This window comes from Hippichthys cyanospilos, chromosome 6 (genome assembly GCF_059441005.1).
Source record: "Hippichthys cyanospilos isolate Australia breed blue-spotted pipefish chromosome 6, RoL_Hcya_1.0, whole genome shotgun sequence".
NCBI classification, from domain to species: domain Eukaryota; kingdom Metazoa; phylum Chordata; class Actinopteri; order Syngnathiformes; family Syngnathidae; genus Hippichthys; species Hippichthys cyanospilos.
In genome coordinates, this window is record NC_142374.1 from 24864619 (window position 1) to 24879688 (window position 15070).

At 40.4% G+C, this 15070-nt stretch overlaps 1 protein-coding gene across 1 annotated transcript in view; it reads right to left on the minus strand.

Annotated features, from left to right (window-relative positions):
- Window positions 1-14147, minus strand: part of LOC148422974 (transcription factor SOX-6-like) — a 79520-nt gene extending 65373 nt beyond the window's left edge. The window contains exon 1 of the mRNA XM_088417734.1: window positions 13830-14147. The gene's annotated coding sequence lies outside the window, so the exon portion shown is untranslated. The remainder of the gene's footprint in view (window positions 1-13829) is intronic.
- Between the last annotated feature and the right edge of the window lie 923 nt (window positions 14148-15070).

The following is a 15070-nucleotide window of genomic DNA, read 5'->3' on the forward strand; positions in this document are numbered from 1 at the left end:
ATTGAAAGAAGACAACAGGGAGCTGAAATTTCAACCAGGTGGTGACATGTCAAAGTTCAACGTGGCAGTTATCACACTCGCAGGAATGTGCCATCCCTTGGCTAAAACACCGCCTGGATGATGTGGAACAAACTGACCCAAAAATGATCAATATTCTGCGCAAGGGTTAAGGAAAGCAGACAGTAGGGAGCTGAAATTTCACCCAGGTGGTGACAACATGTCAAAGCTCAACATCGCAGTTATCACACAAGCAGGAGTGTGTCACTCTTTGGCGAAAATACTAACAGAAAATGTCCCATAAATGATCAAAATACTGCACAGGGGTTAAGGAAAGAACATACTAGGGAGCTGAAATTTCACCCAAAAGCTGACAACAGGTCAAAGTTCAACATGGCAGTTATCACACAAGCAGGAATGTGTCTTCCTTTGGCGAAAACACTGCCAGAAGGATGTGGAAGGTCCCAAAAATGATCAAAATACTGCGCAAGGGTGAAGGAAAGAACACACTCGGGAGCTGAAATTTCACCCAGACGGTGACAACAGGTCAAAGTTCAACATCAGCTATCCCACTCGCAGGAGTGCGCCTTCCATTGGTGAACATACTACCAGAAGGACGCGGAAGACCGAATGATGCCAAAATGACCAAAAAAGGTCAAAAAAGTGCACGAGGCTTGAGAAAAGAGGTCCTGGGCTCTCGTGCGGCAGATGTGCGCCTTTTGTGAAAAGTCAAGCGCGCACGCAAGTTGCTGTGAGCACCGACAGCGCGGATGTTTGCATGAGCGCGAAAGCTTTTGTGCAGCGCGCCTGACAAAAGGGTAAGTTGCGCTTAAGTGACAGGACAGGACGCATTCCCCGCCCTGACTCGGCGGCCGGGGCCGGGGCCCGGGGCCCGGGGCAAGCGCCGGCACATACGTCCGCACCTAAGCGGCCCGAGGAGATGACGTTATGGGCGCCCGCTATTGTCCCGCGTCTGGTAGACAAAGCTGTGCAAACGCCACACCTTTGGCGGGACTGTAAAAACAAGAGGTGAATGTCAAAAGCCGCTCTTTTGTCCCGCCGCCGAGGAATGCGCAAACACGCTCGCTTGGCGTGACTGACAAGAAAAGAGGGCCCGGCCAAGGAGTCGGGAATCGGGGGAAAAAAAGGAAGCCCCCCCCCCCCCTTCAAGAAAAGATGCCATTCAGACAAAACATGCGCACGCTCCATGACCTGTGACTGTCAAGGGCAGGAGACACAAACTTTCAAGTTTGCCGCCTCTGAAATAGCACGCTTTAGGTTGTCCTGTTTATTTCACTCTTCATGAATCAAGGATGAAGCCTGCTGGGGAATCCAAATTTAGAATTCTTTCTTTTTAACAATCAGGAGCTAGAAATGATACATTGGAAAAATTGTCAATAAACTCACAGAATTTTAAGAAAATGATATCTTGAAACCGAAAGGGAGACATGTAACAATAGCACCCGGTGTATCGGTGCCTGGTATCGGTATTGATGACTAGTCTAGACATAAGAAATAATACTGCAATCAGTCTGAAAAAAGAGGTATCAAAAATCCCTGACACACACACAAAACAAAACACACAAACAAAACAACTCCAAAATGCAGTATTTTAGCCATAATTATCATTTTGCGGGCCACATCAAATGACGTGGAGGGCCAGGATTTGGCCCCCGGGCCTTGAGTTTGACACCTGTTGTTTAGATCAAAGCCAAGGCCAATCAAGAGTTTATAAGAACAGAGTTATGATTATTAAACTTTTTAGTCAAACGGTTTCTGGATAAGATAGCTCAAAATCCCCGGGCTTAAGAATATGGCTGCTATAAAAATGCACATCTGTGCATCAAACTTCCTCGAATGGCGTCCAAAAAAATATATATATATATTTTGAAGTTATTCCTTACAGGACAAAGCCATACTTTCATTTATGGGGAGAGTGCATCTTCTATTTGGGGGATGAAGTTTTTTTTGGGCCACGCTAATCAGATCGTCTGGAGCCTCCCTCCCCAAGGCAGAAGCGAGCGCCGCGCCATACAATCCCAGGCAGTCATTCATCACGGGAGTCAGCCGCCGCCGCCGCCGCCGCCGCCGCCACTTGTTGAAAATGAGGATCAGATGTGTGAAGCAGCGCCGGGGGAACGGCGGCCCGGCCCGGCCCGGCCCGGGGAGTCAACCTTGTCACCGCCCCAACAAGGCTTTAACTGTCACGCCCAATTCATATGAATGGGGATGGTGACCCCCCCCCACGCGCACACTCCAATTTACAAGTCCAGCGCCGGCCCGTAATTAATTGGCGCCCGCGTAAATGTAAATGCGGGGAGCGATCGGCGAGAGAGGCCGAGTGATTTAGACGACTGCGCGCCATAAAACAAGCGGGCTGCTCGTGGGAGTCCGGCGGCGGCTCGGGAGCCTTTGGGTATTTTCCAAATACCCACGTGATCAGTTTATTATTTCAAAGTGGACTGAGGACCTTTGTTTGGTCAATAATTCATGATAGCACTGATTTGAATAGATTCATATTTTTGGAACGAGGACAACGATTCACAAAACTTGCACTAGAACCCCTCGGGACCATAAATGGTCCCCAATATGAAAGTGCTGAAACAAATAATCAAATGGTCTTTGCTTTCAATGCATCCATTTTTTTTTTCATTAACTTATGGTCTGACTCGGGGGTGGCGAACATACGGCCCGTGGGCCGATACTGGCCCAAATTGAAAGCATTTTTATTTTTGAAGCAACGGCAATGTTCTTGAAAAATTCACACTAAAACCCCTAGGGACCATCAACATTATAAAAGAGGCTAAATGCTCACATTTTTCTTTGGTTCTTTCATATTTTTCGCAACACGTCAAACCTTGCAATATCAGATCTAACGATACTGTTTTTGTCACGACAAGCACTGCTTTTTTTCAAGGATATGTTATTTCACCCCAAATTCATTATTACGTCAATAATTTACAGACTTGCTGATTTGAATGCATTTTTGGAGCAATGGCAGTTCAGAAAAAAACCCTAAAATTGGCATTTCATTTGAATAGGGAAAATCGATATCACGCGGTAGCTAATGATCTGTTTGCAGAATCGCTGGTGTGCGCAATCTTGCGGGCTCGGTGCGCGAAAGTCGCCACGCAGACTTCTCGTAAGCAACTTAAGAGCGGGCGGGCGGCCGGGCGGGCGCGAGGAAACGCACAGCCGCCACAATAGAGTCTTTATGACATAAGCTTCTTTCCACGACAAATGGGATTTTTCCTATAGGCGCCCTCCACCAATAACAAGTGACATCACAGGCACGGCCACGTATGTTTCCCATATTAGCGCCGCGGGAGGGTGACGCTCCAGTCAAGCTGACTTAGCGTTCCATTTATTTATTTATTTACCATTCCCCGCGCACATTAAACGCATCGTTTGCATTGGCGCGATTGTCGTCCCCATATAGTCGTCTCTTTGGCTTGGACGCCAAACCCAAGTGGGGCGGACTCAGCGACGATAAAATTGTGTGAGTCTGTGTGTGTATATATATGTATGTATACACACAGCCAATCGCAGGGCAGGAAGCGTGAATGGTTGTTGCCAAACCGTTCACGCACCCAATCACAGCTAAGGACGATTCGGTATGTCCAATGCACTTGCCGAGCATGTTTTTGGAGTGTGGGAGGAAGCCAGAAAGGCCTGGAAGAACCCAGGCAGGCTCGGGGAGAACATGCAAACCCCACGCGGAATATCTATATCTATATCTATATCTCTCTCTCTATATATATATAGATATATATCTATATATATATAATTTATTTTATTTTAATTTAATTTTTTAATGCATTTATTCATTGGAGTGCCTGGTCCGCGCCAAGCTCGGATTTCACGTTGGAAACCGGAGGCAGGGGCGCAGTCAGCAACAATATGGCAGCATAGCACGCGGCTTGCGCTAATCCAGCACTATGTCCGGGGCACATTACGCGCATGTCAAGCGCTGTGTCGTTTACTAATACGGGTCGCCGCCAAATGCGGCGCGCCGGGAGGACTTCTGGAGCTGTCCGTCAAAAAGGCTATTTTGGGAGCGTGGCGTGGAGAGCGGGGCAAAAAGTGGCGCATTTTGCTCTGATGCTGACTGCGGTGAGGTCATGGAATTGATTTCCACTTGTTAAACCGAAAGTAGAAAAAAACAACTTACTTGGCCGGGATCATCAAATGTGTTTGTTTGTTTGTTGTTATTTTTGCTTATCACTTTTACATGCGCTTCACATGAAACAAGAATATAATTATTTTTTAGAATAATATAATAGAAGAATATAATTATTATTTTTTATTTTTATATTTGTTTATCACATGTTATTTATATAAAATGCATTATATTTAATTATTGTTCATGGCTTACAAAAATAAGTTTTTTGCTTCATTTTTTCACTTTTATTTTGATTTTTATGGACTGTATTTATTCAAACATTTTATACATATACAGTATATACATACTGTATACATATGTATTAGCATTTGTGCTTTTAGAATTTATTTGAATATTTTCTGTAATTACTACACACAGATATATTTTATTTTTTTGTTTTCATTTTATATATATATATATATATATATATATATATATATATATATATATATATATATATATAAATGAACATTTATTCTATAAAATAAAACCTCAGCTATACATTTACTAAAATAAAAATACATTCAAAAATACATATGTATATATAATATATCTGTAATACATATATAAATTCTGAAATAAGAATTTACAATCAGTACAGCGAGAGCCAAAAACAAATTCTATCTATCATTTACACAGCTGTACTTTTATGTGTTATGCTTATGTTTTATAGCTTTTGTTTTCAAAATTTTTCACAGTTCTGCATTTTGCAACACATCTAAGAATAGTGAAGATGGTTTTACTGCTTTTACAAAATTTACAAAAACAAGAATTGACAATAGCTACAGCGAAGGCCTAAAAACAAATGATATTTCCTCACATTAGGAAAAAAAAAAAAAGTGTCGAAAGCTGTTAGTAATATATTGGCCTGTGCATCATTATCTGGATGTGAGCGACAGCAAACTATATAAATACATTTTGTGGTCCAAAGTGGTTTTTATCGCCGGCGTGGTACTGATTAGTCAGAGTGAGTAGAGTGTGCCAGCAACAATGAGGCACCGTGACGACGGCGCCACCAATATTTCATCTTTCTTTTTTTTTTTGGGACGCTCCTAATAGAAACCTGCTGCACCACAATGGGCTCCGCAGTCTGAGTCAACAATGCGATACACAATTACGCATCACTTTCAGCGTTAACAGTCGGCCTTCTTTGTTTTGAAGTGATTCGCTTTCAAGGGACACTGTGTAAAATTTAGACCGTTTGAATGCAAAAAAGAATCAATTAAACCATTTCAAAACTTGCAAATGAATGTGTTCTTAATGACCAACCGTATGTTTGAAATATAATCATAGGTCGAGTTCTCATGAAATGATATTACATGAAGGGTGGTACTTTACCGGAGGCGGCCATGTTTATTATAGCTACGGACAATGGTAAATGCGGCACTTGCAGCATTTCCTGCTGCCCATAAATCTTACACACTATCCCTTTAAGGCCCAAGGCGCGCAGCCTTGAAAGTGGTTTTCAAGTGATCATCAAAGCCCGCACACCGCAGCATGAGAGGGGAAAGTAGAGCTATTGCGAACATGCTAACAACTGTTATGCTAACGAAGAAAGGTACTAACCTAAGTAGGGAAAAAGATGAGGACATAATATGAATTCATACAATGCTAACATGTCAGTTGTTACGTTTACATTGTCACTAACCCAATAGCAGCTCTTAAGCTAACGATATACCAACCAGGGTAGAAAAGAAGATATAATGATAAAATTGTACATTTCTCCATTGGTTCCTAACCCTAACCCTTTACACAGTACTAACACGTTATCAATTGTTATGCTATTATTACTGCTAACATGCTAACGTAGCAAAATACAAACCTGAGAAGAAAAAACATCGTCGCAGTGATAAGAATTATACATTTCTCTCTTTCTTTATGTATTATATACAAAATGAATTTATACAGTACTAACATGTTAACAATTGTTAACATTATTGCTAACACACTAACAGAGAGCAAAATACCAACGTGAGTAGAAGAAAAAGGTGTAGGCAGTGATAAGAATTGTGCATTATAGTATTTACGACATGAATTTATACAATGCTAACATACTGACAGCATACTGACAGTATGCTAACATACAGCAAGATAGCTATTAGTAGAAAAAAAATGCTGAAGTATACGTTATCGTCATAGCTGTGGGGCATTTACAATGAGAATGAAAACAATGCTAACGGTCAATATGCTAACATGTAGCAAGTTCGCATTTAGTAGAGAAAACGCCACTGCGGATTTATTAAACGCCAATATGTTAACGGCAGATATGCTACGGAGCAAGTTAGCAACACAATGGTTTTGATTAGCCGAAATGCTAACAGTTAACCCGGCGTCAACAATGCGCCTTTCTTTGCTAGTTGAGTGCTTTTCAAAGTACAGTATTTTTACTTGAAAGTCAGAATGCCTGCGTATTGTTTTTTTTCGACATTGAACCCCACCCATCTGGTTTTGGAACCGGATAAGACCTGGAGGATGTTTGCCAATGACACCCATTTTTATCATATCGCCGCACTTGCATCAATGTGCTGCTTAGGGTCAAATTCGGTTTTACTTCTTTTATGTTGTCTCATGTCGGCATTTCAATGTGTTCATGACAATCGTAACTTTAATGATCGTAACTTTAATGACAATTTGATGTTCTGTTTTAAACGAAAGATAGTCAAAAGACTTTTTTTTCATAGAAACTAACTTAAAGCACGTGCATATATATACATTAAAATATAATAATTCTATTATTTTTCCCCTGGGTATTTTCCTGGGGAGAAATGATGCTAACAGTTTAAGTGCTAACTCATAACAAAGTGAATAGAAAAAAAGGATTTAAAAAAAAATGTGTTTTGTCTTTAAAACAAAAGGTCATAAAACATTTTTTTTTCAATAGAAACTAAATGCACACGCAAAAATTTACATTAAAATATAATCGTTGAAATATTTTTCTCCTGGATATTTTCCTGGGGATAATTGACGCTAACAGTTTATAGCAACTTGAATAGGAAAAAAAGCTAAGGAAAGAAAGAATGAATGAGTTATTATTTAAACAAAAGACCATCAAAAGATTTTTTTTTTCAATAGAAACTAACTTAACGCACACATTAAAGTGTAATCATTCTAATATTTTTCCCCTGGATATTTCTCTGGGGAGAAATGATGCTAACAGTTTATGTGCTAACATATAGCAACTTGAATAGGGAAAAAAGTCTGAGAAAAGAAAAAAAAATGTTTTTTTTTGTTAAACAAAAGATAAACAAAAGTTTTTTTTCAGAAGAACCTAACTTGAAGCCCACGCAAAAATCCACAGTAAAATATAATTATTCAGTTATCCGCTAACAGTTTGCGTGCTAACATACAGCAAAGCGAATGGTGAAAAGCTGAGCTAAAAAAAAGCGGCGCTGCCTTGTGACGGCCACGTCGGGAGTCCGGCGCGCATGTGCGCGTTAGGTCTTCATCGAGCCGGGCCGCAACCATCTTTCTTTATTCTTCGTGTAGCAACGTTGCAATTTGGGTGTGCCCGAGATAAGTATACACTGTATAGGGCCGCTAATGTGCACTTAGAGCAGCCTTGGAGCGCTCGCCGCTAAATGTAAAATTTGTGTTTAGACAACACATGTAGCAGCCCTGGGCCAATCATTAAAAAAAGAAGGCTTTCAAAACAAACACACACAAGTGCTTCAATTACGCTGCCGTGTTAGCGTGTTAGCATTTCCTTTCCTCGCTTACGATAGCGCTAGACGACAAATTCAAACTCCTTATTGAGCTCATTTGGCGCCATCCAGTAAAGTGACTTCCTCATTTTTTTTTTTTTGTATGTGTGTGTCGTGTGGGTCCATATAACTCGTAAACTAGCCGCCCAATGAATGGCGGAAAGCCCAAATGCGCACTTGGTTGGTTTTAGCCGCAAGCAGGAAATCCAGACAACTAAAATGGCGAAGAAGAGTTTTAACGCTGTATCCGATTCGTCATCACGGGTAAAATCCGTCGGACTTTCTTTACCAAGGTTGCTGGCTTGCTACATGTTCGCATTTGACCAATTCCCGGAGAAAAATGCTCGCAGAACATGGGGCGAAATGGCAAATCCAAAACTAAGCTTTGTTAGCATAGCAACCCCTAGCATTTTAGCCATTTTCATCCTAAATAGAAGTTAACCGCAGCAAGATTGATCCTGCTGTTAGCTGGGATACGAATTGTTAGCATGTTAGCATTTGATCAATTCGCATTTCAAAGATGGACTCGGAAGTTATTTCGGTCTGCTTGCTTCTTTTATTGAAAACGGATGTTCCCAAATCAACACTCGTTGTCAGCATGCTAGCTGTTAGCATTGTTAAAACAGCTCCAAGGCAAAAACTGTCCAAAATGTTGTTGTTTTTTTGGCATGATCCTGTTTCCCTGACAGAGATCAAAACAACAAAGTATGAATATTTTTGCATATGCGGCGAAGGCGACTATGTGATCCGCGTCCCGGCTCATATTCGTCCACGTGCGCGGGGCGCCGACGGCCTGACGCGGCGCTTGACGGAGCCCGACACTTGCCTGTCAATCACTCCGCTAATGTGCACTTGTCAGCTGCTTACATTTGAGCGCTGCAAGTCCCAAAAAAAAAACCAAATGTCTAAAGATATTTGTTGCATTCATGTAGCCATTTTTTTTTATTAATTCATTAATTCACTTTTTTTTAAAACAGTTTTCTTTTTTGTATTGGTTAATTCAGTCATTTAGAAATCTGTTTACAAATAAATATTTTCTATTTTAAATAAAACTACAAACTATAAAACATATATATATATATATATATATATATATATTAGAGAGAGAGAGAGAGAGAGAGAGAGAGAGAGAGAGAGAGAGAGAGAGAGAGAGGGGGAAAGGAGGGAGTGTGGCAAAATATGGGAACATTGTAAACTCAGCAAAACCAAAGCATTTTAAATTGAGTGAGTTGTTTCATGTTCCAATTCATTTGCTCTTAATTTGAAAAGACATATATCCCGTTCTTCCCACGGCAATACAACTGTTAACACCTGCAGATATGCTGATAGTGACGTGCCCCTTAACGTGTCTTTGCGTACCCCCATTTGAGAACAAATAATCGAACTGAGTCCTTCTCAACCTTTTTTCAATTTTGCACCTCCTCAAGTTTGGAAATGCATTTGTGGCGGTATCTCTCGGCATATTTCATTCCTCCTTGGTCACCTCGAAAGTAAATGGTGTGGGATCAGAGAACAGCCAACTACCACTGAACTTTTAAAAAGTATTGTTAGATGAAAATAAAAAGACTTAAAACTGAGAACTGTCAACCATTAGAACTACGTTTGTAGTGCTATTTCCAAGAATATTTCCCAGGTGATAGATTGCGTAACATCTGTATTATTTCTGGGCTTGTCTGCTGAAAATTTGCGTCACAGATTGCTATGTGTATTGCTATCATATTTTAAAAAATAAAAGGCATAGGCTACACAATTTAGCATTATGTCGCTTCATGTTCCAACTGATTTGCTCTTAAGTGGAAAAGAAAACGCTACGGTTCCTGCCCTGGCATTAAAAAGCAAGTGAGAAGATTAGCTCAGAGTATCTCAAATAGTGGGGGGCGCGAGGTGATTCCAATGGGGGGGGGGGGGGGGGGGGGGGGGGGGGGGGCATTTTTGTTGGTTTTTTTTTTGTTTTAGACTAAGCTGTCAAAATATAATTGAGAAGCACTAGATTACCTGATAGCTACGGGAATTCTGTGAAAATTCTCACGGCCCCCCCCCCCCCCCCAAACAAACAGTGCATCCGTTTGAGAAGCAGTGTGTTAGCTTATCGAAAACTGAGGTCCCGCATTATGGGCAGCGATGTGAGTGGCAGCCCAGGCAAACGTTTGTCCGCATTTCGGAACCGTTTCAGGGAGGATTTTCCTGCGCTCGACTAATTGGGGAGAAGAAGAGGAGGGGCGGTTGGGGGGGGGGCTCCTTTGCTATGCAGGCCGGGGACAATGTGCTGAATTGGCAGCCTATATATAAGTCTGCCATTTGGACGCACTAATGCCACTTTACCTTATGAGGGAGCGTCGGGTCGCAGCACCTGCTCGGCACAGAATGCCGCAGGAGATCAACTTCTGACACCCCCCCGATATAAGACCCCCGCTCGGATTGTTTTACACACGGGACGGAAAGCGTGCGCGCGCTGGCCTATATTAGATTGTCTCCTGCAAACAATCCCCGCACAGGAAGTACTACAATGCACATTCGAGGGCCTCAAATCACACTTTTTTTTTTTTCTGTGACGGAAAAGACGCGGCGCCGTTATCTGGGAGCCGTAGCGAGGGGACCACCCCGAGGAGGCCGCTATCAGCCGCCTGCAGACCCCCCCCCCCCCCGCCGTGTCCTCCCGTGGCCTCTGCCGGCCGACACGCGCTGACTTGACAATATCGGGGCGCAACAATCGGCCTCATTGTCTCGTCCTCGTCTTCTTATTCCGCGGGTGTCCGCGTATCTTCGTTCGGGGGCCGCATACGTCAAAATGGAAGGATGCGGGGGGCCAATTTTGACTAACTGTTTAAACATGCCAAGGGACCGATTATATATTATATTAATTAGTTCACCTAACTCCTTCATTTCCAGCTACATATCTTTCTATCCATATTATGCTTTTTGGGTGCAGTTTAGCCTCCAGTCTGCAGTTTTTTTTAAAGTCACCAGGGGGCAATCTCCCTGTAAACGAAGGGAGGCAAAGATAACATTTCATCATCATTCAAGCTGCAGTACAAGGGAAGGAAATCTTGAAGAAATTGAAGTAGATGTGATCGAAGTATTGATTTACAGTTTGAATTGCTATTCTACTCGCCACCGGGAGGCACTCTCCACGAGTAAACGCCATCGGGCATGTTACCCTTGTGTTGTTTCCATATTCTAAAAACCCAAGCGTGTCGGTGGTATGCCGAAAATATGTTGGCGCTGCTCTTCCTTCCATGATATCGCATAAATATTGCAGGCACTTTGACAACAAAAGTTTGAAATAAAAAGAAAAATTGGAGTGATTGCGCCGTGTTACAACCTGCATCTTATGCATCCAGTGCAGCCTACGCATGACAAATATGGATGTTCCGTTGAATTTTTATCGATGCGCCCCATAGTCCGACAAATAGGGTACGCGGCGCGGGCCGCAGAAAAATGGATGGCGGGCCGCACGTTGGATGCTACCGTATTTTGCTCTATTTTTACGCGTCGCGCATGCCTTTGGAGGGAAAAAAAAAGTGAGAGAGGGAAGTTTGCGGGACAGGAGCAGGGCCCACTTGATCCCCGTGTTCTTTCCCCCCGGATGCATTGTAATATTGAAATGCATATTAGCGTGAAAATGCATATTCACACGATGCGCAGAAAAGACGGCAGTTTAACGAGTACATTTCCATGCCAGCAAACAGGCTTGAAAGAAATTCTCTTAGGTCAACAATGCATTACAAACATAACATCCACTTTGAAATCTTCTGCCTGCGTTTACATTTTCAATTTTTCATATTCATGTCACCGTTTATGCCGGATTCATGTTTATTATCAACACTTTGACATGATAGTGGTGTGTGATTAGTCACATTTTTCTCAAATGACGTATAAAAACGTTTAAGTCAAATTGCGCTCTCTTTTAATTGTTTGTCATTATTATTTTTAAATGTATTATTGACTTATTATTTGGTATTATTTGTTATTTTATTTCCAATCTTTGTCGATTTTTTGAACATTTTGCAGTGACAGTCTTCAATTTTTTTGCAGTGTTGGAGTCGTTTTTTATTGACATAATTATTGTGTAATTATTGTCTTATTGTCATATCGCGGTCTATGTTTTTTTGGTCTATTTTTAAACATTTTGTGGTGACAGCCTTTCAATAATTTGCAGCAATGGAATTATCTTATTGTCATAATTAAATGTTTTATTTCAAATTCAACATTTTTCAATTATTTCATGAGTCCGTATGGTCACGTTAACATTTTTCATGTCAAGCGGAACATTTTGCGATCTATATATTATTTTCTTTTTTCTTAAATATTCTTGTTTTCATTTTATTTTGTTTTTAATATCAATTGTTTATACTTGCATATTTACCAGCATATAATATAGGAATAAATACATATACTATATGTATTTATTCATATGCATAGTGTATATTAAAAACACTTCTACATCTAAGTAAACATCAACTTAAAAAATGCTTTCAATGATGAAAGTCATTCATCATTTTATATTTGTGTGTATATATATATATATATATATATATATATATATATATATATATATATATATATATATATATATACATATATATATATATACATATATATATACATATATATATATACATATATATATACTTATATATATATATATATATACAGAGAGAGAGAGAGAGAGATGAGATGACAGACAGAGATGTATATTTGTTATCATTTATTCATCACACACCTTATACGACTTTTTAAATTGATTTTTGCAAAATAAAGGAGCCCACGAATGATTATCGCTTCGAGCTTTAACTCATTTGAAATAAATCAATCATTTTTTACTTCATAATGATCATTCGAAATAGTTGAGCGCAACATTAGAATGTTGACTAAAATTGGAATTCATATTTGGACTTTTTATAGTATCAAGCTGCACATGGAGACTTGAAATGTCGCATTTTCTGGGAAGAAATTGCAAATGTTTGGACTCCCACTCAGCATATGTGAGCCAATGTGGCACCCCGGCGCTTCCAACTAGGATGAGTCCACCCTCACTTTGAAAGTCAACATTTCTTTCGCCAAACGGGAAAGATTTTCACGTCTACGCTTAACTCAGGCCGTCTTATGATGAAAATTAAATCCATTATCGCCGCCATGCTTTCATTTGAAATCACACCTTTTCAGTAGTCGCCAATGACAACGTATGGTCATTTTGGACAACTTTTTCAAAACTTTTGCAAGATTATTGCATCAATAGTTATTTTACAGCTACTAAAAAAAGGAACTCTTTAGCAGTATTTGTCTATAGAAAAGAATAGAATAGAATAGAATAGAATGCCTTTATATTGTCATTGTAGTGGCTACCAAATTAGGAGTGCCGATTCTGATTAACAATAATTACAATTAACAATAAACAAAATAAATAGCATAGCATACTATAAAAAGCAGTTTCACACAATATAATTGTTATTTTCAGAGTTTTTGTTGTTGTTATTCAGAGCGTTTGTATTGACATGCTGCCTTCACAGACATGTGAAATCTCTTTTTTTAATCAGCAAGAGAGTTGTTTTTTTTTATTACTAAAAAATAATAAAAAAAAGAAAGATGACTAGTTGCAATATCAACATTTTGATGAAAATTAGACGGTTGACATACTGGCATTCATCTTTTATATATTTATTTTTTTCTAAAATATGAGTTACAAAAGATATATATATATATATATATATATATATATATATATATATATATATATATATATATATATATATATATATACTCTAAATTCAAAACTTTTTGCCTGTGCCGAGTCGTTAATTCTTGCTGCAAGATTTCGGCAACGACAAAAAAAAAGTGGCTTATCATTGTTGATTGGTCATAATTTTCACGGTGTGAAGTGAATAAATGACACAGCATGATCGCTCAACTTTCTGCGTCCGACTTGACGCACGTAAAAGTCCGCGAGTGACACGTGACTTGCTTCTTACCTGCGCGCGTTGCGAGGAGACTCTCGTGCAGCAAGCGGGACTCACAACAAGTCCAAAAGGTCCAATCGGGTTCCTAAAGTCACCATCGCGCACTTTGGAGTGGTGGTGGGGGGGCACCAGAAAAAGTCCTGGGGCACCCGGAGAGAGAGAGCGAGAGAAAGTGCGTGCGTGTTTACGTGGGAGAAAGTGTCAAGTTGGGTCCCGGTCCCGGTCCCGGTCCCGTCGCGCAGTTGTGCTTGTTTTGGGGCGGGGAAAAAACAAAAGAAAAGAAAGTTAGTCCTTCCTTGCCGGTCCGGCGCCTTGCGGACCTCAAGTGAAGAGTGTGTGACCCACTGACTGATTGAGAGACACCCAGAGGAAACATGGCCCCTCCCCCCTCCCTCCCTCCCTCTCTCTCTCTCTCTCTTACTTTCTGTCTCGCTCACTCTCCTTGGGGGGGCGTTCAACAACTTTGGGAGTAAAAGTTGTCTTTCGGGGCTCTTGATTGCCATTTCCTAAAATAAAAAAAGGAAATAAAGTAAAAGGCATGATTAACTCACTTGCTATGTTTGTTTGCAAGAAAGTGAAACAATGTCCCTGGGTCCATTTGACCCGGCTCATGTTTTGTCACGCAAACATGGGCAAAATGTGAATGATATGTCATTTTAACCAGTGTTTTATGTTGATTTCTCAGAAAGAGCAATAAAGTCTCTGGGTCAATTTGACCCGGAGGTATGTTTATTCACCCAAAAGTTTCAAAAACTCACATTTACTTTTTTGTGGCAACTCACCCACAGAGTTGCACAAAGAAGCCATACTTAATTCATGTCAATGTGTTACATTAATTTCTCTGGAATAGTAAAAATATCCTGGGTCACTTTGACCCAGTGCGTATTTTGTCACCTAAACGCAACTGTCAATATGTCATTTTAACCACTGTTTTGTGCTCATTCCTCAGGAAGGGCAAAAATTGTCTCAATGACCCGGAGGTGTGTTGTGTTATCCAAAAGTATCAAAACATTTTTTTTTTTGGGGGGGGGGGGGGGGGGGGGGGCATTGACATAATAACGAAAGCAATACCTAATTTACACCCGTGTGTTAACGTTTTGTTTTGTTTTGTTTTTCCTCTGGAATGGTAGCAACATCGTAGGTCAATGCAATGATCACAAGGAAATATTAAATGTTTTAACATGAAAAAAGTAACGTGAATATTGTGTTTTTTTTATTGCACTTTCATCTAACGGCCGCTAGAAATCATGAGA